The sequence below is a fragment of the Schistocerca nitens genome, chromosome 8 (genome assembly GCF_023898315.1).
Source record: "Schistocerca nitens isolate TAMUIC-IGC-003100 chromosome 8, iqSchNite1.1, whole genome shotgun sequence".
In the NCBI taxonomy this organism is placed as follows: Eukaryota; Metazoa; Arthropoda; class Insecta; order Orthoptera; family Acrididae; genus Schistocerca; species Schistocerca nitens.
Window position 1 is genome coordinate 509808229 of NC_064621.1, and position 26576 is coordinate 509834804.

Genomic DNA, 26576 nt, shown 5'->3' on the forward strand with positions numbered 1-26576 from the left:
TTGTTGAATTGTATTTAAGCAGTTGGAAATATTGATCACAGTCTCCAATATGTATTCTGTAATGAAATCTGAGTCCGAAAATAATAGAAATAATCACAAGTGCTGGAGGTAGTAGGGGTGGTACCGCCGCTATCGTCTACCGAATCTAGTTTTTGCACATTGAGCAATCAAATTCAAATCTGTATAAGTGTTTCTCAATATACTCACACAAATGATATCTCGGACAGACGCTCCGTGTGCTGAAAGAGTCAATGAGACAAAACTGGGCAGCTCATGGGTTGTTTCTCTCACCCTAACACCCCCCCCCCCCTTCCCCCAACCCCTTTGTCTTTTACGAATCCATTTCTATTTGTCTCTCTAGCACTTCCACTTATAACGATTTAAATCATTTCCATTTTCAAGTGCAACTACATACGTTGTTTCAAATGGTTCAAATGGCTCTAAGCACTATGGGACTTAACATCGGAGGTCATCAGTCCACAAAAGTCCACAACTACTTAAACCTAACTAACCTAAGGACATCACACACATCCATGTCCGAGGCAGTATTCGAACCTGCTACCGTACCAGCAACGCGGTTCCGGACGGAAGCGCTTAGAACTGCTCGGTCACAGACACCGGGTACGGCTACATACGTTGGTCTTGTATGTATGCCTGCATGCGTGTTGTTCTTCTTCTCCGGCTCTGCGGTCCTCTTTTTAGAGTTTTATTGCAGTCGGGAAATATAAATCTTGGAATTTTTTATTTTAATGTTACAAAAACGTATTTCTTGTATATCTACTTACAGGTATTTTGCCTCCATCTTTGCGCAGAATTTTACATACGTGCAAACCATCAATCACGCTGAATGTTTAAGTGAAATCAAAGTATGATACAACGCTATTACGATAGTATTGCTTTCCGAAGAGTCACAGGAGCTCCATTTTAGAGGATTACATAAGTTACAACAAACTGTGATTCTTGAGTTTCTCCCGGCGTATTTGATAATCAAAATATCCACGGGTGTACTGCCGGTCTACAGTGTCCAACGGGCACAATATTTCGGCGATCATACATGTCGCCATCATCAGGTGAACTGACGGACTGAGCTCCTGTGAACATGCCGGCACGGAGATCCGTACACTATGGCTGCTCAGGTGGAACTGGGTTCGGTCGCGGCGGCGGCGGATTTAAATACCCTCCGCCCGCGGCGCGCTCACTCCGCCGTCCGCGCCCCGCGCCACGGTCGCGCGGTGGAACAGATTGCGACGGCGTCTGAGATGACGTCGGTGTGATGGCTCCGTCCGCCGTGGTCGTCACAACTATACATTTGCTCGATTTACTCTTGATTAACCCAATCGCTGGTTCCCAAGCCTTGCTAAGATTATAGCCACAGTCACGATTTATGAGGTCGTCATTGGTGCGAATTTCGATGGCCTCTCTAACAACGCTGTCCCAGTATCTCGACGTCTGTACCAGAATCCTCGTGCGTTCATACTCCATAGCGTGATTTTCCGACAAACAATGTTCAGCGACCGCCGACTTGCTCGGATACATCAGTCGAGTGTGCCTCTGGTGTTCACGGCATCGATCCTCGACGGTACGCATCGTCTGACCAATATACGACTTGCCACATTGACACGGAATCTGGTACACGCCGGCCTTCCTCAAACCGAGGTCATCTTTGGCGCTCCCCACCAGTGCACGAGTTTTATTCGGAGGACAAAACACCGTTCCGACCCGGTGTTTCTTCAAAATGCGGGCGATCTTTCCCGAGAGTGCGCCTGTATATGGGATAAACGCAGTGCCTGCCTCCTCCCTCGTGATTTCATCCATATCCACAGGTTGTGCTGTAGTGGTTGGGCGGAGAGCACGTTGAATCTGCCACTCTGAGTACCCATTTTCTCTAAATACAGTTCTCAGATGTTCCAATTCCTGGGGTAGACTCTCTGCGTCAGAGATAGTGCTCGCCCTATGTACTAGAGTTTTAAGTACCCCATTCCTCTGTGAAGGGTGGTGGCAGCTGTCTGCGTGCAAATACAGATCAGTGTGCGTTGTCTTCCGATACACCCCATGACCTAGGGTGCCGTCAGGCCTTCTCTTGACCAAAACGTCAAGGAAAGGTAGTTTACCCTCCGTTTCAGTCTCCATAGTGAATTTGATGTTGGAGTGTATGGAGTTTAGATGTGTAAGGAAGTCAAGGAGTTTATCCATACCATGTGGCCAGATGACGAAAGTGTCGTCCACGTAACGGAAAAAGCAAGTAGGTTTCCATTCGGATGACGACAGGGCTTCCTCCTCGAAGTTCTCCATGTACAAATTCGCTACCACCGGTGAGAGTGGGCTACCCATGGCGACTCCCTCCGTCTGTTCGTAGTATTCTCCATTAAAAAGAAAATACGTGGAAGTCAAGACATGCCTAAAAAGTTCAGTGGTCTTCTCGTCAAACTTCTGACTAATCAATTCTAGTGACTCTCGCAGGGGTACCCTCGTGAACAGGGAAACGACGTCAAAACTCACCATGATATCTGACTCACCCAACGTGAAGCTATCAAGGCGTTTAACAAAATCCACGGAATTACGGATGTGATGAGGGCATTTACCCACGTAAGGACTTAAATACCTGACGGGAATATGATCGCCGAAATATTGTGCCCGTTGGACACTGTAGACCGGCAGTACACCCGTGGATATTTTGATTACAACAAACTGTCTTTTGTAACTTATTCCAGTAACACGAATGACTGATGACTGCTACGATATTAGTTATCCTTTAACAATCTATTTTTAATTAGTTTTGCTGCAAATATTGAGAGGAACATATAAAGTAATACTCATATTTATGGATTTACTATAGGAGAATGTCCGAAGAACTTAATAAATTCGGTATCTAGCTTGTAATTGAGATTTTTCTCTTTACTTTTCGTGATGTGCGACAATTTCTAACTCCTCCATTAAATCCATATGTCGAAGGACGTATCATCTTCTTTTATATTTCTGAGTGGGTGTCCAATGTTTTTAAATGTGTTGCTATGGCTGATTTTGTGAACTGATTATGTCTGTAGCACTTACTGCGCATCTGGTATGAAAATCCATTCGTGTCTCTCCTATGACGCTTCTTGACCAAGTTTTATGTGTGATTGTGTATACTACTGAATCTAATCCTATATGTTTAATTGCTTAAGGTGTGAATTAATATCAGTCATTATGTCATCATCATCATCATCATCATCATCATCATCATCATCATCATCATTTAAGATTGATTATGCCTTTCAGCGTTCAGTCTGGAGCATAGCCCCCTTATAAAATTCCTCCATGATCCCCTATTCAGTGCTAACATAGGTGCCTCTTCTGATGTTAAACCTATTACTTCAAAATCATTCTTAACCGAATCCAGGTACCTTCTCCTTGGTCTGCCCCGACTCCTCCTACCCTCTACTGCTGAACCCATGAGTCTCTTGGGTAACCTTGCTTCTCCCACGCGTGTAACATGACCCCACCATCTAAGCCTGTTCGCCCTGACTGCTATATCTGTAGAGTTCATTTCCAGTTTTTCTTTGATTTCCTCATTGTGGACACCCTCCTGCCATTGTTCCCATCTACTAGTATCTGCAATCATCCTAGCTACTTTCATATCCGTAACCTCAACCTTGTTGATAAGGTAACCTGAATCCACCCAGCTTTCGCTCCCATACAACAAAGTTGGTCGAAAGATTGAACGGTGCACAGATAACTTAGTCTTGGTACTGGCTTCCTTCTTGCAGAAGAGAGTAGATCGTAGCTGAGCGCTCACTGCATTAGCTTTGCTACACCTCGCTTCCAGTTCTTTCACTATGTTGCCATCCTCTGAGAATATGCATCCTAAGTACTTGAAACCGTCCACCTGTTCTAACTTTGTTCCTCCTATTTGGCACTCAATCCGTTTATATTTCTTTCCCACTGACATTACTTTCGTTTTGGAGATGCTAATCTTCATACCATAGTCCTTACATTTCTGATCTAGCTCTGAAATATTACTTTGCAAACTTTCAATCGAATCTGCCATCACAACTAAGTCATCCGCATATGCAAGACTGCTTATTTTGTGTTCACATATCTTTATCTCACCCAGTCAGTCTATTGTTTTCAACATATGATCCATAAATAATATGAACAACAGTGGAGACAGATTGCAGCCTTGTCTTACCCCTGAAACTACTCTGAACCATGAACTCAATTTACCGTCAACTCTAACTGCTGCCTAACTATCCATGTAAAGACCTTTAATTGCTTGCAAAAGTTTGCTTCCTATTCCATAATCTCGTACAACAGACAATAACTTCCTCCTAGGAACCCGGTCATATGCCTTTTCTAGATCTATAAAGCATAGATACAATTCCCTGTTCCACTCATAACACTTCTCCATTATTTGCCGTAAGCTAAAGATCTGGTCCTGACAACCTCCAAGAGGCCTAAACCCTCACTGATTTTCATCCAATTGGTCCTCAACTAATACTCGCACTTTCCTTTCAACAATACCTGAGAAGATTTTACCCACAACGCTGATTAAAGAGATACCTCTGTAGTTGTTACAATCTTTTCTTTTTCCATGTTTAAAGATTGATGTGATTACTGCTTTTGTCCAGTCTGATGGAACCTGCCCCGACTCCCAGGCCATTTCAGTTATCCTGTGTAGCCATTTAAGACCTGACATTCCACTGTATTTGATGAGTTCCGACTTAATTTCATCCACCCCAGCTGCTTTATTGCACTGCAATCTATTGACGATTTTCTCCACTTCCTCAAATGTGATCCTATTTCCATCATCATTCCTATCCCATTCTACCTCGAAATCTGAAACATTACTGATCGTATTTTCACCTACATTGAGCAACTCTTCAAAATATTCCCTCCATCTGCCCAAGGCATCCACAGGATTCACCAGCAGTTTTCCTGACCTGTCCAAAATACTTGTCATTTCCCTCTTACCTCCCTTTCGAAGACTGATAATTACACTCCAGAATGGTTTTCCAGCAGCTTGACCCATAGTCTCCAACCTGTTTCCAAAGTCTTCCCAAGATTTCTTCTTGGATGCTGCAATTATCTGTTTGGCTTTGTTTCTTTCTTCAACATAACTTTCTCTGTCTACCTGAGTTCTAGTATGTAGCCATTTTTGATTCGCCTTTTCTTTCATTTTACAGGCTGCCTTGACTGTGTCATTCCACCAAGCTGTTTGCTTCATCCTACTTTTACACACTACTGTTCCAAGACATTCTTTAGCCACTTCTAGTACTGTGTCCCTGTACCTTGTCCATTCCTTTTCCAATGATTGTAATTGACTACATTCAACTAACTGGTACCTTTCTGAGATCGCTGTTATGTACTTGTGCCTGATTTCCTTATCCTGAAGTTTCTCCACTCTTATCCTCCTACATATGGACCTGACCTCCTGCACTTTCGGCCTCACAATCCCAATTTCACTGCAGATTAAATAATGATCAGTGTCATCAAAGAATCCCCTGAATACACGTGTGTCCCTCACAGCCTTCCTGAATTCCTGATCTGTTATTATATAGTCAATGACAGGTCTGGTTTCCCTGCCTTCCCAAGTATACCGGTGAATGTTCTTATGTTTAAAAAAGGAGTTTGTGATTACTAAGCCCATACTGGCACAGAAATCCAAGAGTTGTTTCCTGTTCCTGTTGGCCACCATATCCTCTCCAAATTTACCCATAACCTTTTCATACCCTTCTGTTCGATTTCCAATCCTGGCATTAAAATTCCCCATGAGCAGAACACTGACCTTGTCCTTTACGCTAACAACTACATCACTGAGTGCCTCATAAAAACTATCCATCTTATCTTGATCTGTCCCTTCACAATGCGAATATACTGACACAATCCTAATTTTCTTGCTAGACTCTGTCAAATCTATCCACATCAGTTGTTCGTTTACATACCTTATTGCAACTACGCTGGGTTCCATTTCTTTCGCCGGCCGCGGTGGTCTAGCGGTTCTAGGCGCGCAGTCCGGAACCGCGCGACTGCTACGGTCGCAGGTTCGAATCCTGCCTCGGGCATGGATGTGTGTGATGTCCTTAGGTTAGTTAGGTTTAAGTAGTTCTAAGTTCTAGGGGACTTATGACCTAAGATGTTGAGTCCCATAGTGCTCAGAGCCATTTTGAATCCATTTCTTTCCTGATGTAAAGCCCTACACCCCATTGTGCTTTTCCTGCTTTGACTCCTGACAGGTAGACCTTGTATTCTCCCACTTCCTCTTCTTTCTCACCCCTTACCCGAATGTCACTAACAGCTAAAACGTCCAGCCCCATCTTACTTGCAGCCTCTGCCAGCTCTACCTTCTTCCCAGAGTAGCCTCCATTGATATTAATAGCTCCCCATCTCATTACCATTTGTTTGCCAAGTCGTATCTTAGAAGTCCCTGGTTTGTCAGTTAGAGGTGGAACTCGGTCACCTCCAAAGGTCCGAGGCATTTTGCTCTGATTGTTGCCAGCATCATATTTAAAGTACCAGGGAAGCAGGTTGCTAGCCTTACTGTCCCGAGTCCCATTGGGTTTTACCCCTAACGGTTGAGGGACTAACCGGTGGATTTGGTAGTCTTTGCCGTATGAGCACAAAGGTGACCACGACTCAGAATATGTCCGAGATGCCCAGCCTTCTTCCAAAGTAACTGGTATCCCGACTATCGGGACCACTTACTTGGCCATTCATACGTTGCCCGTGGTTCATGAACTAGGACACGACTACAGGAACCCACACCATGAACCACAGTCATTATGTGTAAAACATAATTTTCATCTATAAGCTGTAAAGTCTGTGAGAATAAGGACTGTTTGTTTGTCTCTGAGCCCAAGTTGTTGTTTGTCCTGCTCCATGTTCACCGTCTCTAAGGCGTTCAAAGTAGAGAATTGTAATCGTTTTTTCTGCCACGAAATCATAGTTTCCTCCAAGCAGGTACACAGGAGGTGCAGTGTGTGCCTTTCTTCGAGTGGTTGCCCGTTAACGATTTGTCAACATATATACTCTCTCGTAAATCACGAACTTGTGTGACCATTCACGCCACTCTTATATGTATCAGACGGATTTTGCAGTTAATACTGTTGTAGGAAAAAAAGTCAGAATGGCATAAAACCGTGGCGAAATGCAGTAAGCATGAGAGAGGATCGACACTTGGTGCAGCGACTGGTAGATAACCCTCATCATAAATAGATGAAATATATTGTACAGAAACAGGAGGAAAATTATTGTTAGACTGCAAGTTGATAATCAGAAATTGTCAACAATAACAACCGTAAAATATCTGATAGTAACCATCCGGACAAACTTAAAGTGCAGTGACAACATAAAATTAGATGTAAGAAAAGCAGACGCGAGGTTGAGATTCGATGGAAAAATTTTAAGGGAACATAATTTGCTTACGAAAGACATTGCTTACAAAACAATCGTTCCACGACTGGAACCGTTAGAAGTTAGGATTAGCACCGGAGATCAATCCAAGGAATAGGTACGGGCTTCGTCAATGCATTCGTTATGACAAGCGACAGAGCCTTACGGAGACGCTCATGAAACAGCAGTGACACACGCGTTGTGCATCGCGCAGGAGCATATTGTTAATATTCCGAAGTGTACATTTGAGAAAGAGGCAGGCATGATATTATGTCCAGTTTCGTACATTTCGGGACATGACCATGACGGGGAAATCACAGGTATCTGAGCTGATATGGAGACGTGCTCCAGATTTTGTTCTTGTGGCGTGGGTTGCAGAATATACACTGATGGGCGAATACATCATGACGACTTCATACCGCGAGACTGAATGCCGCCTTCTGGAATGCGGGCACGTGACGCGGAAGGAAAGTGTATAAGAGGAACAGAGACGAATAGTGACGGGCGAAGATACGGGCCACTAAATGAGATATACGCTGACATAAGCAACTTTGACAAATAGCAGACTGTCATGGCTAGCCGCCCGGGAACGAAGATTTCGAAAACGTCAAAGCTGGTAGCTATCCGTGTGCTGCTGTCGCCAACATCTATGGAAACGGTCGAAGGACGCTGAAACGACGAGTAGGCGACAAGGTATTGGACGTCGACGCCTTATCACAGAACTTGGAGAACTGCTCTTTAAAATAGCATAGGCAGCGATTTCTGGCAGGTCCGACTATAGTGCACAACACTGCTGCAGGCATAAACATTTCCGAACACGCTGTTCGGCGCACTTTGTTGAACATGGCGTTCCCCAGCTGACGATCCGTACGTGTCCGAACGTTGCCTCGACTCAATAAATTACGATTGTAGTTGTCATTGGATGGCGTCACCCAAGTGAACGGCTGCTGTTCGATACATGCACTGCGGCACATACACAGAAAAGCGAGGGCAGTATTATGCTGTGTGGTACACTCACCTGAGTTGCCATGGCACTTGTAATGGTAGTGGAAGGCGCAGCGACAGCAGTGGGCTACGTGAACATTATTGCGGACCACCTGCAAACCTTCATGCTAGATGACTTCCCCGACGGCGTTTACATCTTCCAGCAGAATAACTGTCCTTGGCTTAAGGACAGAATCGTTTTATACTGGTTTCAGGAGAACAATGGTGGAACACGTCTGGGACGCTATCAGTGCCACTTCCATGCCCTCAAACCACTGACCCTAATTTACGAGAACTGCGTAACCTCTGCGTGGACATCTGGTGCCACATACCTCTGGGGACCTACCAAGGACTTGTCGAATCCACGTATAATATCCAAAAGGACTCAGTAGCTTCTTTAAGGAATTGTTTCTCGCTTTTTGCGCATGGTCAAGGTAAGTATTTATTATCAGTGACAATCAGAGACGCTATTGGCGCCAAGTTTTTGCACGGCTGCTGTTCATTTGTCCACTACTTTCTCGTAAGGGAATGTTATCGATAAAAAAGAGCTCTTGCTTAGCTGGTGGCGAAATTGGAGAAAGGGAGACGTTTTGTTCTTGAGTTCATGGCCTTATATAGTAAGAGAAATCCAAAACTGTTACCATCTTTTAAAAAGGTGACCGATGCAATAACAGGTGGCTGGTAAAATTTTGGTAGAAGTCTGTTCACACTCTTTCCGACACTGTACTTCCTGAATCTGAGTGCAGATTTCGCCTCTCCAGAGGAACTATTGAAATACGGTAATCTTCTGTGCACGACAGCTGCAGGAGAAGTGCAAGGAACAACAAAGGCCGTTACTATTTGTGTTCTATGACCTAGTAAAGGCCTTAGATACAGTGCCCAGAGAAGCTGGTGGAAGACCTTAAAATGTTTTGGCTGCCCTGAACACTGTGGTCAACTGATTCAAGCTTTCTGTGATGACATATCTAAGCAAGTGCTGTACCAGAATGAAACATCTGACAAATTCCCTATTACTAATGGACAAATGGAGTTTGTTTGCTCTGTTAGCTCTATCCCTAACAGCCATGCTTTATGAGACATCGTCTGTAAACAATGCAGGAGTGGACCTTAAATCCAAAATTGATGGAGGGCTATTTAATCAGTTCAGACTACACGCTAAAAGAATTTAGGTAAATGAACTGGTGTTTGCTGACGACAATGCTTCTTCAGTTCACACACCCGCAGAGCTGCGACTGTCTCTATACTGTTTCGGTACAGCATGTAAATGGTTTGGCCTGACCGTCAACATCCAAAAAACAAGGGTACTAGCACAGCCAGCTCGTGCAGCAGGATGCATGCCACACATGTCGCTTTTGAACGTCTTCTTCATCGGACCCTCCTGCATAAAGATCTGACACTATGCACCAGACTGATGGTGTATCGAGCAGTTATTCTTTCTACTCTGTTCTATGGTAACGAAACCTGGACAGTGTTTCGCCGTTATCTTAAGAAACTAGAACGTTTCAACCAACACGAGCTGAGATACGATACGAAGTTCAAAAGGGATGACTTCATATCAAACACTGCTGTTCTGAGATGGCAAAGATGTGCAGTACAAAAGCTACCGCCATTGATCATTAACTCAGATAGACTGGGCATGTCCAGCGGATGAAAAAGAACAGACTTCCTCGACAAATTTTGTGTAGTGAATCAGGAAGGGTAGAGGATCTAACCATTGACCCAAGTAAATTGTACGCGGCATAGAAGACCGTAAACATTGGTGCACAACAACCTCAGCGGCTGTCTTACATTTTGAGGACCGGAGACATGACAATGAAAATGATCAGAGATGCAAACCGCCAGGCCCAGCCACTCCCTCCACGCTCTGTTATGTCTAAATGTCTAATACAGGACTGGTCTTGTAGGCCGTCGTAGCCACGTTCGTACCAGTACTGCGATGGAAGAATGGAAATGCGGGATTTTAAATGAAACCTCGGATACGAGTATCGGTTGTCGACGACGACGATCGTTACTGGACCTGCAGCTAAATGTGTGAGAATCTTTGTAATTTACTCTTCTCATTACGTAGTTAGAAGCGGCCGTACTTAATTACTGATAAGCATATCTCTGTAGATTTCACATTTGGTGAGGTGTAAAATGTTTAGTGTGTGTGTGAAATCTTATGGGACTTAACTGCTAAGGTCATCAGTCCCTAAGATTACACACTATCTAACCTAAATTATTCTAAGGACAAACACACACACCCACGCCCGAGGGAGGACTCGAACCTCCGCCGGGAAAAATGTTTAGTGAATTGATTGTTGTGCGCTTCGTGCCTGCAGTCTTCGTGTGATTGCTTTTTCACAGACTAATTAAAAATAAATAACAGTGCTAACAGTCAATCCAATAAATAGTATACCGCATTGCACATCGCTGTAATATGTAACCAAGCACAACAAGAAGGCAGACAAATAACTAAAAAGATAATACTAAAGAAATATCCAACACTAGTGCCACAGGTATAATATGTAAAATCTTAAATAAAGATACTGCCCGCTAACATACCATGCCTAACCGCTGCTGCTTTACGTTCCAAAGATGGACCAGTACTATTAAGGGGATGGTCACAATATTTGGGATAATCAGCGAAGAAAAAAAAAAATGGTTCAAATGGCTCTGAGCACTATGGGACTCAACTGCTGTGGTCGTCAGTCCCCTAGAACTTAGAACTACTTAAACCTAACTAACCTAAGGACATCACATACACCCATGCCCGAGGCAGGATTCGAACCTGCGACCGTAGCAACAGCGCGGCTCCGGACTGGAGCGCCTAGAACCGCACGGCCACCGCGGCCGGCAATCAGCGAAGATGCAGATGCAGGAGTAAATTTTTGCCTTCGAGTACAGCTCTCATCCCAGTGCAATGTAGCCAGCTCCCGCAGTGATATTGTTGAGATCAGGTAGTTAATCAAGGCATTTTAGAGCAAAAATCATGTATCTTGCATTACGAACTTATTTGGAGAGGAGTAGAACCTACATTAAATTAATAGATACTTAGACAGCGTTATCTGGACGATAGCATCGTCTGTTGACCTGGTGTAGATAATGGTTTGGGTTTTTATCATTCGCCCGAATAAAACACAAGCTTTTTTGGCTCTTTATTCAATCCAAGAAAAATATGTTGGTGTACTGTTGTCATAGACGATACATTCCATTCTCATCATATTAACAGTAAAACGAGGATAGGCTTCCTAGAAGTTACAGTGATACGAAAATATAAATTTTTGTACATCAGAAGGTAGTAACTCATGCGGTATTTGAAAATATGTGTTAATACGAAGGGCGTTCAACAAGTACTGGAACACATTTTTTTCTCGACCAGTTTCGCTTGAAAAATGCGGAACTTGTCGTACGTCGCGGAATATTCAAGCTTCAGCTCCTACAGTTTCATGAAGTTCCGATAAGTGGCGGCGCTATAAACAGCCTTCAAAATGGCCTCTGTAACGGAGGTGCATTCCAAGCAGAGAGTCGTCATTGAGTTTCTTCTGTCGGCATACCAGAGCGTTATAGATATTCATAGGCGCTTGCAGAATGTCTACGCAGACCTGGCAGTGAACAAAAGCACGGTGAGTCGTTGGGCGAGGCGTCTGCCATCCTCGCAACAAAGTCGTGCAGACCTGTCACATTCCCGCGTGTCGGACGACCACACAGCTGTGACTCCTGCAATGTTCGAATGTGCGGGCACTCTCATTCGACGTGGTCGACGGATCACAATCAGACACATCGCTGCACAGCTTGACGTCTCTATTGGTAGTGTTGACACACTCGTCCACATTTGGGGTACCCAAGGGTGTGTGCACATTGGGTTCCTCGCCGCCTAACAGCAGACCTTAATGAGCAACGAAGGACCATCTGTGCGGAACTACTTGCGCGTTATGATGGGGAGATGGAGCCAGGCACTGGTTCCGACGTCAATCAGTAGAATGGTACCATGCGGACATACAGGCCGTCGCTGTAAAGTTCCTGGGTGATTCTTTTTCTTCTGAACATATTAAAAAAATAATCAGCTAAATTTTAAATAAGAAACCAGCCTGCAAATAACCGAAAGCTAAGCAGAAATAATGGGCTCCCGTGTCAAAGCCGAAAGAGGGGCAAGTTCACATGAAAACGGTACCATAATCTTTGCTTTAGGAATCAGGTATTGATATGTTCGATACTGGTCAGAGAGAATCAGCTTTTGGTTCAAATGGCTCTGAGCACTATGGGACTTAACTGCTGTGGTCGTCAGTCCCCTAGAACTTAGAACTACTTAAACCTAACTAACCTAAGGACATCACACACACCCATGCCCGAGGCACGATTCGAACCTGCAACCGTAGCAGCAGAGCGGCTCCGGACTGGAGCGCCTAGAACCGCACGGCCACCGCGGCCGGCCCAGAATCAGCTTTTGATCGCTGTACCAGGCAATAGAGATGACACTTTGTTTTGGTAAAAATCAAGAACATAAACAACTGTTTCGCAATACCTATTGCTTACCTTTAGCATGTTACGATTTTCTCACTTTAGTCTCATCTTGCTACAGCTGAGCAGGAAAAAGGTTTCGCGCAGAAGAGACAACCGCTTTCTCCCGCCGGCTTTGTGTAGTCAGGACACGACATGGTCGCGTCTAATGACCTGGTTGCCAGAGGAGACGCAGGTTGGAAGGCACTGCAGTGCAGTGCAGTGCGGCGCGGCGGTCGGTGATTTACGAGAGGAGGGACCAGGCCGCGCCGGCCTGGGAGCGCAGCGGCACAGCTCGCAGCCAGGGGCGCTGCTCGCAGGCGCACACTTGTCCTCGGCGCGGGACACAATGCTAACAAGTGTCGAACAATGGCGACGACAAGTGTTCGCTTCCCTTTGTCTCCTCCGCGCTACCTGCAGCGCTCACGATCGGCGTTCCAGTCCGACGCCGCCTTTGTTGAAAGACAGCCGTGCACTCCAACGCCCGCCCTTAACTGCATCCGATCCGGTCTACCACGATACGACGCACTGGGTGGCTGTTAGGAGTCATATCGAGTTACGTACCCCTCCAAACATCCATTGAAAAGGTTTGAACAAAATACCATAATTTATATATTCAGCATAACGAATTTTAAGCTCTGTTTCAGTGCTCCCGGAAAATAATAGTGAGTAAATTAATTACAACAAAAGATGAATTTATTCAACCTCTGACCATGCTTTCGACGGACGTAAACTCGTATTCTGCAGAAGTACAAGTAACTAAAATTTCCTATTGGAAAAACACCAAATAATGAAGCGGTCTGTCATTTTTCCAATGAAAACATATGCTTTCAGCGCACATATCGTGTACATTATCAAATGTGCTGGCTGCTACGATCAGGTAGGTTTTGTCAAAAAAGAATAGTTAAATTTCAAAAATAAAACCAATCAAATAGAATGTCACGTCATGTTACGAGTTACGGTGTGCAGTTCGTAACATGAGGTGACATTTTATTTGATTGGTTTTATTTCTGGAATTTAACTATTCTTACTTGACAAAACCTGATCATAGCAGCCAGCATATTTAATAATGTATAAGATGATATGCGCTAACAGCATATGTTTTCATTGGAAAAATGTCAGCCGGCCGCTGTGGCTGAGAGGTTCTAGCCACTTCAGTCCGGAACTGCGCTGCTGCTACGGTCGCAGGTTCGAATCTTGCCTCGAGTATGGATATGCGTGATGTCCTCAGTTTAGTTACGTTTAAGTAGTTCTACGTCTAGGGGACTGATGACCTCAGATGTTAAGTCCCATAGCACGTAGAGCCATTTGAACCATTTTTGAAAAATGTCAGACCGGTTCATTAGTTGGTGTTTTTGCAATGGGAAACGTTAGTACTTGTACTTCTCAGGAATAAGGATCTGCATCCGTCGTAACCATGGTCACAGGTTGAATAAAACCACCTTTTGTTGCAACAAGTTGGCTGCTTTGGATTCATTCATAATTTCTAACCGTTGCTGAAACGCAGCAACGTTCAAAACATTGAAAAAAAAAACTGAATTGAAAGGGTCCGTCTTCTTGCAAAAACACCATTTTGTTTGGTTCCCCAAATTCCTTTCACCGCAGTCGTGCAGCTTTAGTAGGTGTATCTTTTATTGTTTCTGGAAGATAACACACATCATTTTATCCATGTTATCCATGTTATGAATTCTTTTCTTTTTTCCATTACATGGATCAGTTGGATTTTACTTTTTCGTGCATTATATGTCCCGTGCGGCTGTGACACGAAATCAGCCACAAGTCAATGAATATCAACATAGTATGTCATGTGGATCACAGGGATGTTAAGGCAACGTCTGTATTTAATTTTTGCGTAGAACATAACCTCAAAAACTCGTTGGAGAATTCTGGTTGCAAGCCACAGCACTAAAATAACAACCAGCATTCGGCAATGACTGCAAAAAAAAAAAAAAAAAAACGTAAGTAAACTCTGCTAGGAATCACACTATAGTCTATAAATAACGTATCGTACCAAACAGTTCTTCAAAAGCAAAACTCACGATGTTTTACTGACACCCACAGGTCACTGTGAGCACAAAAGAAACAACAGCAGTTTGTTTAGCAGCCAAATACTAATCAAGTGAAGCTCACAACACATCACCTGTACGAGTGGTAAGCATCAAGTTGTCCAACTTTTCTACCTGAACACACAGATTTTGAGGGTATGCTCTTCTTTTTCCTTCTTTTGCTGGTGCCTTTGTCCCGCACCGGTGTAGGATCCGCATGATTATTAACGGATTTGGCGTGTTTAGTTTAAGGGGATGCCAGATAACCTTCCCATCGGCACCTCGCTGCCTCCTGGGTGGAAATATTTGTACCCAAATTTCTGCATCAGCGTTATTCACGTGAAAGTGAGCGAGAGTTTGCTAAGCGTTTGCGAATCGTTTAACTGAGGTGGGATTTGGGTACAATCCCGCTGTTCACATAGTGGGATGTGGGAAACCGCATGAAAGCCGCATCCAGGCTGGTCGTCACACCGTTCCTCGTCGTTAATCCACCAGGCGGATTACACCCGGGGCTGGGACCCTTCCGCGGAACGGCGCCTTAACAAGCAGGGCTCGCCTAGCGGGTATGGAAGTGTAGTCTCCTCTTAAGAGAAAGTTATGTTTTGAATTGTGGAAACTTGAATACTAAATCGAGTTGGAAAGCAAATGGAAAATACGAAATTGTAAAAGAGACGTTCCTCAAAGGTAGTAGAATTGATTCGAAAAAATATAAAGATGTGTAACTGTAACATCGAATAATACAACACTTCATCACGACACTTCATCTTTCGCAGGGAACTGTACACACACGCACGTGCGCACGTACACACTAACTAACTAACCATATATAGCGTGAACCTGAACTCCACCTACAAATTTTCACAGGTTGTTCAGGAATACCCTCTGAGTATTTTGGTGTAAGGGAGGCACGGTCTCCGACGGTTCGTTAAAGAGTAATGATGTAATTATAATGTATTAAATATGTTACCCAGATTACATTCGTTTCCGTGGAAATAGTATCGCAACAATGAAAAAGACTGTAATATGCAACCACCAAACCATACAACACATCCAGCACCTCGTGGAAGTCTGTGTACAGGAGCAAAAGGACTGCGGTGTGCTCGTCGTCGCTGCGGGAACAGCTCAGCACAGACGTTCAGTGAAATCATACACCAAGTGTTCACTACCCGGCCAAACGTTTACCGCCATTGACGATTTAAAACTGTATGCTTTATTTTAGTATACAAACTCACTGTACAAATTAAGTAGACCAACAAAATAAGTATTTTTTCTCTCTGTCATCAAGTACAGCACCATATGGTTTAGATTTTAGCGTTAGGACAACTGCAGAAATTATTAGCAGTCTAGAGATAAGATTTCGAAGTGTTTCTGCATATATTTCAGTCCAACACGTGTACAAATTATTCAATAGATGTCCTCACTTTCCTGACTTCCCTGTCAAGTTCATCCCGTAAGAGTTTAATGAGATTTAAGTCAGGTGACTGACTTCATCAGTTGCCCACATTTTTCTGTTTACATGCGCTCTGTATGATTTAGGAGCATGTTTGGATCATTTTCCTGCTGCAGAACACACCCATGACTAGTAAGTCTGCTGCCAGATGGAACTGCATTATTGATCAGTATCCTGTGATATTCTACCTTCTGTAACGTTCCACGAATTCTCACTAGATCGCCGACTTTATCACCCGCAAGTACATCCTCACACTATGACCGAAAATCCATCACGCTTCACCGCTGGCGTCACACACTGACTCTTCACACCGTCTCCACGAACTCGATGCAAAACATTCAACGATGGCTTGCAAATACGTCGAACTTAGATTCGTCCGTGAATAACGTCTTGGACCATTACTGCACGCTCCAGCTTTTATGTCGCAATTGTTTCACCTTATTTTATTTGCATAATAAAGGTTTTTTGACCGCTATGCAGCCCTTTAAACCTTGTTCAGGATGACGGCGTTGCACTCTTGAAACAGAGATTGGAGCTGCTCCCATACTGTTCTCGCGAATTTCAGGCACAGTGCGAGTTCTCTGACGTTTACTCTCCTCACATATGAACTAATCTTGTCTGTATGATGTTACTCAGCGTCTTCCAGTTTGTGAAACATTTGCAATGGTACCAATCTGTTTGAACAGCTGTAATTCAATCACCACTATAGCTTTCGTTGTTGTTATCTTACTAGAATAGCCTTCCTGTCGCAGAGCTACAACTACAGCAGGTTTTTCAGTTCCAGTCTCCTGCTTCCGTCCCCTTGGGAGGTAATATGTTATGAACTTGATCACGTATACAAACACGCTGCTAGACCCACACGATGTACTGTAAACTAATGCGAACTGATTACTATACAGGCAGCTGAAGGAATGAGGCCTCTTAGAACGGAACCGTCTTAAGTAAAGAATAATCATCGCCCTCCCCCTCTATGCTGACAAACAGCCAAATAGCCAGTACATATCTGTACTTTCTTTATTATCAGAAAGAGGATATGATGGAATATTCAAAACGAAATCTCTGTTTTTATCACAAATCCATAGTTGTGTTAGATGAACGAAAACTTTTGACCGGTAGTGTATGTCAGCCAACTGTTCGTCAGTACTGCTGGATTCAAATGGTTCAAACGGTTCTGAGCACTATGGGACTTAACATCTGTGGTGTTCAGTCCCCTAGAACTTAGAACTACTTAAATCTAACTAACCTAAGGACATCACACACATCCATGCTCGAGGCAGGATTCGAACCTGCGACCGTAGCAGTCGCGCGGTTCCGGACCGAGCGGCTAGAACCGCTCGGCCACCGCGGCCGGCATCAGTACTGCTGTGTATCACTGTGGACGTAAAAGTAACACTGGCGGAAAAACAAATGTCCAAATGTGTGTGAAATCTTATGGGACTTAACTGCTAAGGTCATCAGTCCCTAAGCTTACACACTACTTAACCCTAAATTATCCTAAGGACAAACACACACACCCATGCCCGAGGGAGGACCCGGACCTCCGCAGGGACCAGTCGCCAAAAACAAATCCGAGACAGAACAGTTCAGTACTAAATGCAAGCTTGAGGGCGAAGAATAAGGTGGACATAGTTGTTCTGCCGTGGAGTAAATAGAACAAGTATGTTTCCAAAAGATACACGCAGCACATACCGTCGACAATAGCGTTGTTGTGCACTATTTTAAGGCAAATACAGATTCAAAGCTAACTGGGGTAAAGAACCAAACGCAATGCAATAACTATGTAACGAACTGCTAACATATATAGAATACAAAGACACAAATACAGACATTAGACCATTCTTGCATAGACCACCAAATAACCCACAAATCGAAACAACAATAACAAGTATCAACACAATGATACACAACAAAATAAATGAAAATACAACTACGGAAGAGTTACAACTACTGGTTTATTGAGCTCTCACTACACTAAATATACACACTAGGCAGAGATCAGAACAAACCAACACACAGAAGAAACCCACAAAATCAGCATGGCAACACAGGCTACAGATCAGAATAGAAAAACTGAGAAAAGACATCGGACAGCTAACACAATTTATAAGAAATGAAATCTCAGACAAAAAACGAAAAGTGTTAGGTAAAATCTCACAACAAGAAGCGATAGAGCAATTATATGAAAAGAAGTAGAAATTACAGGCATTGGCCAAACGACTTAGAAGATACAAAAAAAGTGAAAATAGAAGGAAACAAAACCAAACATTCAACACAAACCAAATGAAATTTTATCAGACAATAGATAACACACATTAAAATAGACAACCCACCAAACATAACAGACATGGAACACTTCTGGAGCAACATATGGTCAAATCCGGTACAACATAACAGGCATGCACGGTGGATACAAGCAGAAGCAGACACATACAAGACGATACCACAAATGCCTGAAGTGATAATTTTGCAACATGAAGTAACCCGAGCAATTAATTCTAAGCACAATTGGAAATCCCCTGGAAAAGATAAAATAGCAAATTTATGGCTAAAGAAGTTCACCTCAACACATTCACATCTAACTAAATTATTTAACAGTTACATTGCAGACCCATACACATTCCCTGATACACTTACACATGGAATAACTTATCTGAAACCTAAAGATTAAGCAGACACAGCAAACCCAGCAAAATATCGCCCCATAACATGCCTACCAACAATATACAAAATATTAACTTCAGTCATTACACAGAAATTAATGACACACACAACACAGAACAAAATTATAAATGAAGAACAAAAAGCTGTTGCAAAGGAGCACGAGGATGTAAAGAGCAACTGATATTAGATGCAGAGGTGACATATCAAGCTAAAACTAAACAAAGGTCGCTACACTACGCATACATTGATTACCGAAAAGCTTTTGCTAGTGTACCCCACTCATGGTTACTACAAATATTGGAAATATACAAAGTAGATCCTAAACATAGTAATGAAAAATTGGAAAACCACACTTAATATGCAAACAAATTCAAATAATATCACATCACAGCCAATACAGATTAAGCGTGGAATATACCAAGGAGACTCATTAAGTCCTTTCTGGTTCTGCCTTGCTCTGAATCCACTATCCAACATGCTAAAAATACAAATTATGGATACAATATTACTGGAACATACCAACACAAAATCACACATTTGCTTTACATGGATGATCTAAACTACTGGCAGCAACAAGTCAACAACTCAACCAATTACTAAAGATAACAGAAGTATTCAGCAATGCTATAAATATGGCTTTTGGAACAGACAAATGTAAGAAAAATAGCATAGTCAAGGGAAAACACACTAAACAAGAAGATAACATATTGGATAACCACAGCGACTGCATAGAAGCAATGGAAAAAACAGATGCCTATAAATATCTAGGATACAGACAAAAAATAGGAATAGATAATACAAATATTAAAGAAGAACTAAAAGAAAAATATAGACAAAGACTAACAAAAATACTGAAAACGGAATTGACAGCAAGAAACAAGACAAAAGCTATAAATACCTATGCTATACCAATATTGACCTACTCATTTGGAGTAGTGAAATGGAGTAACACAGACCTAGAAGCACTCAATACACTTACACGATCACAATGCCACAAATATAGAATACATCACATACATTCAGCAACAGAAAGATTCACATTAAGCAGAAAGGAAGGAGGAAGGGGATTTATCGACATAAAAAACCTACATTATGGACAGGTAGACAATTTAAGAAAATTCTTTATAGAACGAGCAGAAACTAGCAAAATACACAAAGCAATCACTCATATAAATACATCGGCTACACCATTGCAATTTCATAACCACTTCTACACCCCTTTAGATCACATAACATCAACAGATACGAAGAAAGTAAATTGGAAAAAGAAAACACTACATGGCAAGCACCCGTATCATCTAACACAGCCACACATCGATCAAGACACATCCGACACATAGCTAACAAAAGGCAATATATACAGTGAGACGGAAGGATTCATGATTGCAATATAGGATCAAACAATAAACACCAGATATTACAGCAAGCATATTATTAAAGATCCCAATACCACAACAGATAAATGCAGACTTTGCAAACAACAAATAGAAACAGTAGATCACAAGCGGATGTACAATACTAGCAAATACAGAATTCCCCAGAAGACATGCCAATGTAGCAAAAATAATGCATCAACAACTTGCCATACAACATAAACTAATAAAACAACACATTTCCACATGCAAGTATGCACCACAAAATGTACTGGAGAATGATGAATACAAATTATACTGGAACAGAACCATTATAACAGATAAAACAACATCACATAACAAACCTGACATCATACTCACCAATAAAAAGAAGAAATTAACACAACTAATTGAAATATCCATACCCAATACAACAAATATACAAAAGAAAACAGGAGAAAAAATTGAAAAATACATCCAACTGGCTGAGGAAGTCAAAGACATGTGGCATCAGGATAAAGTTGACATCATACCAATTATACTATCAACTACAGGAGTCGTACCACACAATATCCACCAGTACATCAACGCAATACAGCTACATCCAAACGTATATATACAACTACAGAAATCTGTAATTATTGATACATGTTCAATTACCCGAAAGTTCCTAAATGCAATGTAACATATACCGTACAGTTAAAAGGAAGTCACGCTTGATCAAGGTCCGCGTCACTTTCCATTTTTAACCAGACATAACGTCTGAGACAGGAAAGAGAAATAATAATAATAATAATAATAATAATAAATGAAGGAATTAAAATTGTATTTATGGCTTACAAAAGCATGATATTAATGACAGAGAGATTCCGAAGTGAGAGTGGTCAGATAGACTGCTCTAGACTCGGATTCAGGGTTAGTTTCTGGGGAGGTGGACTCATAGGTCTCTAATTTTTGTGCTGTTGCGTTGTTCTGACATCATATCGGGCTTTAAACTTCAAAAGAGGGCAAATTTTCGATCCCACCGCAGCTTTTGCACTCGTGGCATTAAGCAAAAATGTACTACTGGGATCTGGAGCTATTGCGTTTACTGCATCAGACTTCATAGAAAAGGTTCATTTAGCAAACCCATCAATGGAAGAACCAAATAACTGAGGCAAGATACATTAAAGAGATTTGTTATTATCAATAATTATTGGTTTCTCCTTCTTTTTGCTTATAAGAAAAACTAAGTCAAGGAAAACAGTACTACTTTGGTGCACAAATCGCTTCTAAACAAGCTGAATACAGAAAATAACCTTCAGTGGTGAAGTGTATACACTGCTCCGTATTGAAGACCCGTTCACGCATGGAGAACACCGGTGGAAGCATTCCTACAGCTAGGAAGTGAAGCGAAGTTTTCAGAAGTGCTTTGCCTGACATTTCGTTGTTTTCAAAGAATATTATGGTGGCAATGCAAATTATGGAAACTGCAAAGATTTATGAAACACTTACTAGGACCATGTTCATTTTTTTAGAATAAGTATTGGCTCCACAAAGAGATTGCTTCTTATAGGCTAACGGTGCCCCACTCCGATGGTTATAGATGTGGTCAATTGAAATGACCACAACCGTCGTATCTGCATATTATCGAACCATTGTAGTCTCTACTGCAAAATCTATTAGTCGTTTTTTACCCATGTCGAGCATCTCTAAAGAGATCCTTTTCTAGGGGACTTGTTTTGTAGGGTGTACATGAAATTCCATTGAGTTCCAGTTAAGATTTACATCTTCGGTCGTGAGGAAGGACGTCAACGTTGTACATCTTTATAACAGCAATGCAGTGAAATTATCTAAGACTCAGAAATATCACTGTATTAAAACACTAATGGTAATTAGAAAATATAAAATTTAATTTTAAAATCATCTGTGGAAATATTAATGGAGCAAAAGAAGTTACTCAACAGAATTATCTTTAATTCATTCTTAAACTTCACCACATTACTACAAGCCTTATAATGTGTTCTGGCAGTTTGTTCAATATCTGGCAGGTTGTTGAATACATGTGTACCCATGTACCTGACACATTTCTGTGTTAGCGTTAAAGGGTGCTTTTGGTCCCTCGGTTAGATTAATACCTTGCACTATTTTGGTAAAAGTGGAAATCTTGGCAACGACAAAAACACGTTATGTATATATATTAAGTGAATCAGTAGTCAAAACACCATAAAAAAAAGAAGAATATTGCTCCAGACTCGCAGTACCTATTGCTATCTGATTGCCAGGCAACTGATACGCTCTTCTTTCTATCATGCTGTTTTCAATATTCCGAAACATGCCTCCATTGACTTATCACTGAATTTTCCCCAATGTCTGTGAAAGGCAGACATCGGGATTCCATTTCGGATCGTCCATATAGTCATGACTTGTCACACACACTTGAAAGTACTGAAGGATATTTACTTTCATAAGACACCAAGAGAATTCCTATGTCTGGAGAACAGAGGGGGATGGGAGGTTGACCAACGATTGTCTAAATGCAGGCCGCGAACAATTAATAATTTATTTCGTGTTATTTATTCGCATGAGATACTGTTAAGTGCTATACGATTACTCATGCCTGTCGCAAAGAGGAATAAAAGCTCACGTTCACTTCGTACATCAGATAACGTCTGATTGTGGAGAAGGAGAACTTGCCGCGACAAATGTAAAATTTTTGGCATATTTTCAGAAATGTAGTGGAATGGAACGAGGTGACTTTTGTGGCCTTATCAAAACGGAAAGCTACCGAAAATAGCACAATCTGTTACAGTGTGTTGCGCGGAGTTACAATCGAGTGAAACTAAGACTCTGTATTGGAAAGGACAGAAAATAAACGACACTGACTAAAAAGAAAGCTAGAGTTTAGCGTTCTGTCGTCAATACAAAATACTGTCACACTGAGTAATAGCTCGCATTTGAGATAATTTATATTGAATGCACGAATTACCCATATGTCCACATTTCCCATCGGCAACCTTTAGGTACAATGGTTACATATCATCCGTAGTGTGCCTGTTCTGTGTTTCTAGTGAATCTCAATTCTGAGGAGTTATTGGCAGACTTTAGTATCTGCGTAGTTTGTCTGTAGCTATTTTCCATTTGTAATTATATGAAAATATTGTGTTCATGGTGGTGACAGTTGTTTTTTTACCCCCATAACGGTTCACTGAACCATTTAAGTGCAATGTACATGTTCGTATACTTTGTCGATTACAGGCAACATTGGTAATAGCAGAACTAGTAAGAGACATAAAAAAGTTTTTACTACTTTGGTACTTTTATTACGCTTGTGCACACATCAAAAAAAGTTTTACATCACCCCGGTTCCCAGAACTCCTGAAGATAGAGGGTGACTGTAGAGATTGTATAACACAAGTCCCGTGGGTGTATGGTTGGTTGGCATTCCCCAGGATGAGTTGGAATAAGCTAATCTAGATAAGAGTACTTAGGCAGAACACATCAATTTTCGAGATAAACCATTTTATCAAAACTCGGGGTAATTTACTTTTCGGAAAATAAACTGTTCAAAAAATAAATTCCCCATGGAAATACTTACACAAAACTATATTCTGCTTAAATGTATACGTAACAGTAAGAAATTAAATGTAAGAACAAACAATGAGTATTTCTAAAAAATTAAGTTCTGTTTATTATTATGGCTATGTGTATTATTTACTCAAACAGAATTCATTCAGTGTTTTAAATCAACAACAAACGCAAGAGGTGGACGCTCGTTTATTTGAATAGGTGGGTTCTACTTCTAGAACAATTTTACTTTGGTCGTAGCAAACCGAGTCATCCTCGTTTAGCCATCTCCAGTTTTCCCCTTTCTGACCATCAGGAACAAGTGAATCTCGTTGTCATCGTTTTCGACAGTTTCCCAGGGTAGAGACGGGCATAGTACTTCACCAAAACAAGGCCATTTGAATATACTCAGGATGATCAGTCCGCCCTTGACATTATGGGTGGTATGCCTTTTGATCTTCATCGCGTGGCTTGTTGGTATATCCAAGCCAGAAGGCACCATATCTAACTACGCCAACTAGCTGAAAAGGGATATCAGAAACTAAATGGATACAGTCCAATCTCATACATCGAAAATAAAAGATTATGATACATGCATGCAACTACAGCTAACCACTCTTTCGAGAAAATGCCATCAGCAGCGTCTCAATTCGATCTGCTGCTTCACCAGAACAAAAAAAATTACGATCGAAAAATTTGCTCATTAGTCAGGAAAAGGTTGAACAGAGATCCTTACTTCGTGACGTTTTCGAGCAGACTGAAATTACGGTGGATGGTGCACCCTCACATACACTCGCTACTAGCACGTCGCTCTACCTTTGCGGTGGCAGGGGAAAAAAAAGAATGAAATGAGCGTATGGCATTGTTGGCCGGGAGGCCCCATCCGCGTAAATTCGGCCGCCAAATGCAAATTATTTCAGTCGACGCCACATTGGGCGACTTTTGTGCCGTTTATGAGGATGAAATGATGATGTGGACAACACAACACCCAGTCCACGAGCGGAGAAAATCTCCAGCCCGGCGGGGAATCAAACCCGGGCCCGCTTGCATGGGAGGCGAGCACATTACCACCCAGCTCAGCCAGTGGACGCTGTGGTAAGAAATAGTAGCCGTATAGTAAGGAACCCCTTAAGTCAAGTAAGCTCGGTCTACCCTACACGGTGTAGATCACCATGTCTCTCTCTGTAAAACACAGCAATTTAAGAAACGCCACTCTAGACCAGCCTCAACCGACTTTATTCACAATATCTACATCTACATACATGCTCCGCGAGCCACCATATGATGTGTGCCGGAGGGTACCCTGTACCACTACTAGTCATTTCCTATTCTGTTCCACTTGCAAACAGAGTGAGGGAGAAACGACTGTTATATACCTCCGTACGAGCCGTAATCTCTCTAATTTTATCTTCATCGTCCTTATCCGGAATGCATGTTAGCGGCAGTAGAGTCGCTCTGCAGCCAGCCTCAACTAGAAATTTTGTCTAAGTCATTCTGTACACGCCTCCTTCGGGAAGCAAATCAAAAGTGGAGTTCCCATTACGCTGTAGCGGCAGAGGGAATTTCAGGATGGGAAGGATCTACGACGAAACGGCTGCCGGGTGGTGGTGGGGGGGGGGGGGCAGAGAGGCGGGTGGCGAGTGAGGGGGGAAAAGGGGGGGGGGAAGGCGGCGGGTCAAGAATTAAAGCAGAATACGAATGTATTAGATGTGCGTCAGGACACGGTCGTTGAGTTACGTTCCGAGGAGATTAGCCTACGTAACCTACGCGCAGCCGTAACAAATTAGTTTCTTTATAGCTTTGGAAATCTCGGTGGTATCAAGAAGGAAGTCGAGAACTTGGCACCGAGGAAAGAAAGCACCTACCCGACAGGCGCTGGCGAACCCATTCAGCATGCCGGAACGCGGGCGTGAGAAACAAGAGGTTAGCGAAGAGAGTGCTCGGGGCAGCAATCATAGCCGCTGGCCCCGGCCGACAAGTTCGCGACTGAAAACCGAGCGACGCCGCATTAAGGGAGAAGCGGTCTGCGAGGACGTGGTCCGAGTACTAAAGCAGCGGCGGCGGCGGCGGCCGGGCTGCGGGCTGTTGTTTTTTGTCCGCCGATAGAGTCTTAATTCGCCGAGATGCTGTCACTGGTCGGAGATTAGCTGCTTCTGCCGCTGCGGCATCGCTCATTTGCATTGCTAATTCGCGGCTAATTATGTCCGGCGAGCAGGGTTAGCCAACACAACAGGTTTGCCCGGCCGGCCGAGATGCCGCGCTCTCCAGCAGAGTGACGTCACGCCGGTCTCCGGCGCCGAGTAGCGCTCTCGGCGCAGACAGCCTTCACTGCGGACGATCCCTCAGTCCGCTGACAGACGGAACGTTGCTTCTAAAGGTTTGCAACTACTGACACGTATCTCTGGCGCCACAGAACTTGTCCTCTACCACGAGAAAGCGCCTCCGGAAGATGAAACCTTCTACTCGTGTGATCATTTTTGCTTCTGAGCTGCGTCCCTTCAAATTCATCACCATCACGTACATAATAGTTTCATTAAAATTAACGCTATTAAATGTTACTACCAAATTCAAGCAGCATACAGCTAAGCTATTGACATGATTTCTCTACTCAGACAATACTAATGTAGATAAATTCAAGCGATGTCTAGCACATTAACAGTACAAAAATCTCTCTGCTAAACTTGCGTCACG

The 26576-nt window shown here is 42.7% G+C and overlaps 1 protein-coding gene across 1 annotated transcript in view; it reads left to right on the forward strand.

The window, feature by feature from the left end:
* The first annotated feature begins 13321 nt into the window (after positions 1 to 13321).
* Positions 13322 to 26576, forward strand: part of LOC126198762 (transcription factor Sox-5-like) — a 1065309-nt gene continuing 1052054 nt past the window's right edge. Inside the window, exon 1 of the mRNA XM_049935319.1 lies at positions 13322 to 13418. The gene's annotated coding sequence lies outside the window, so the exon portion shown is untranslated. The remainder of the gene's footprint in view (positions 13419 to 26576) is intronic.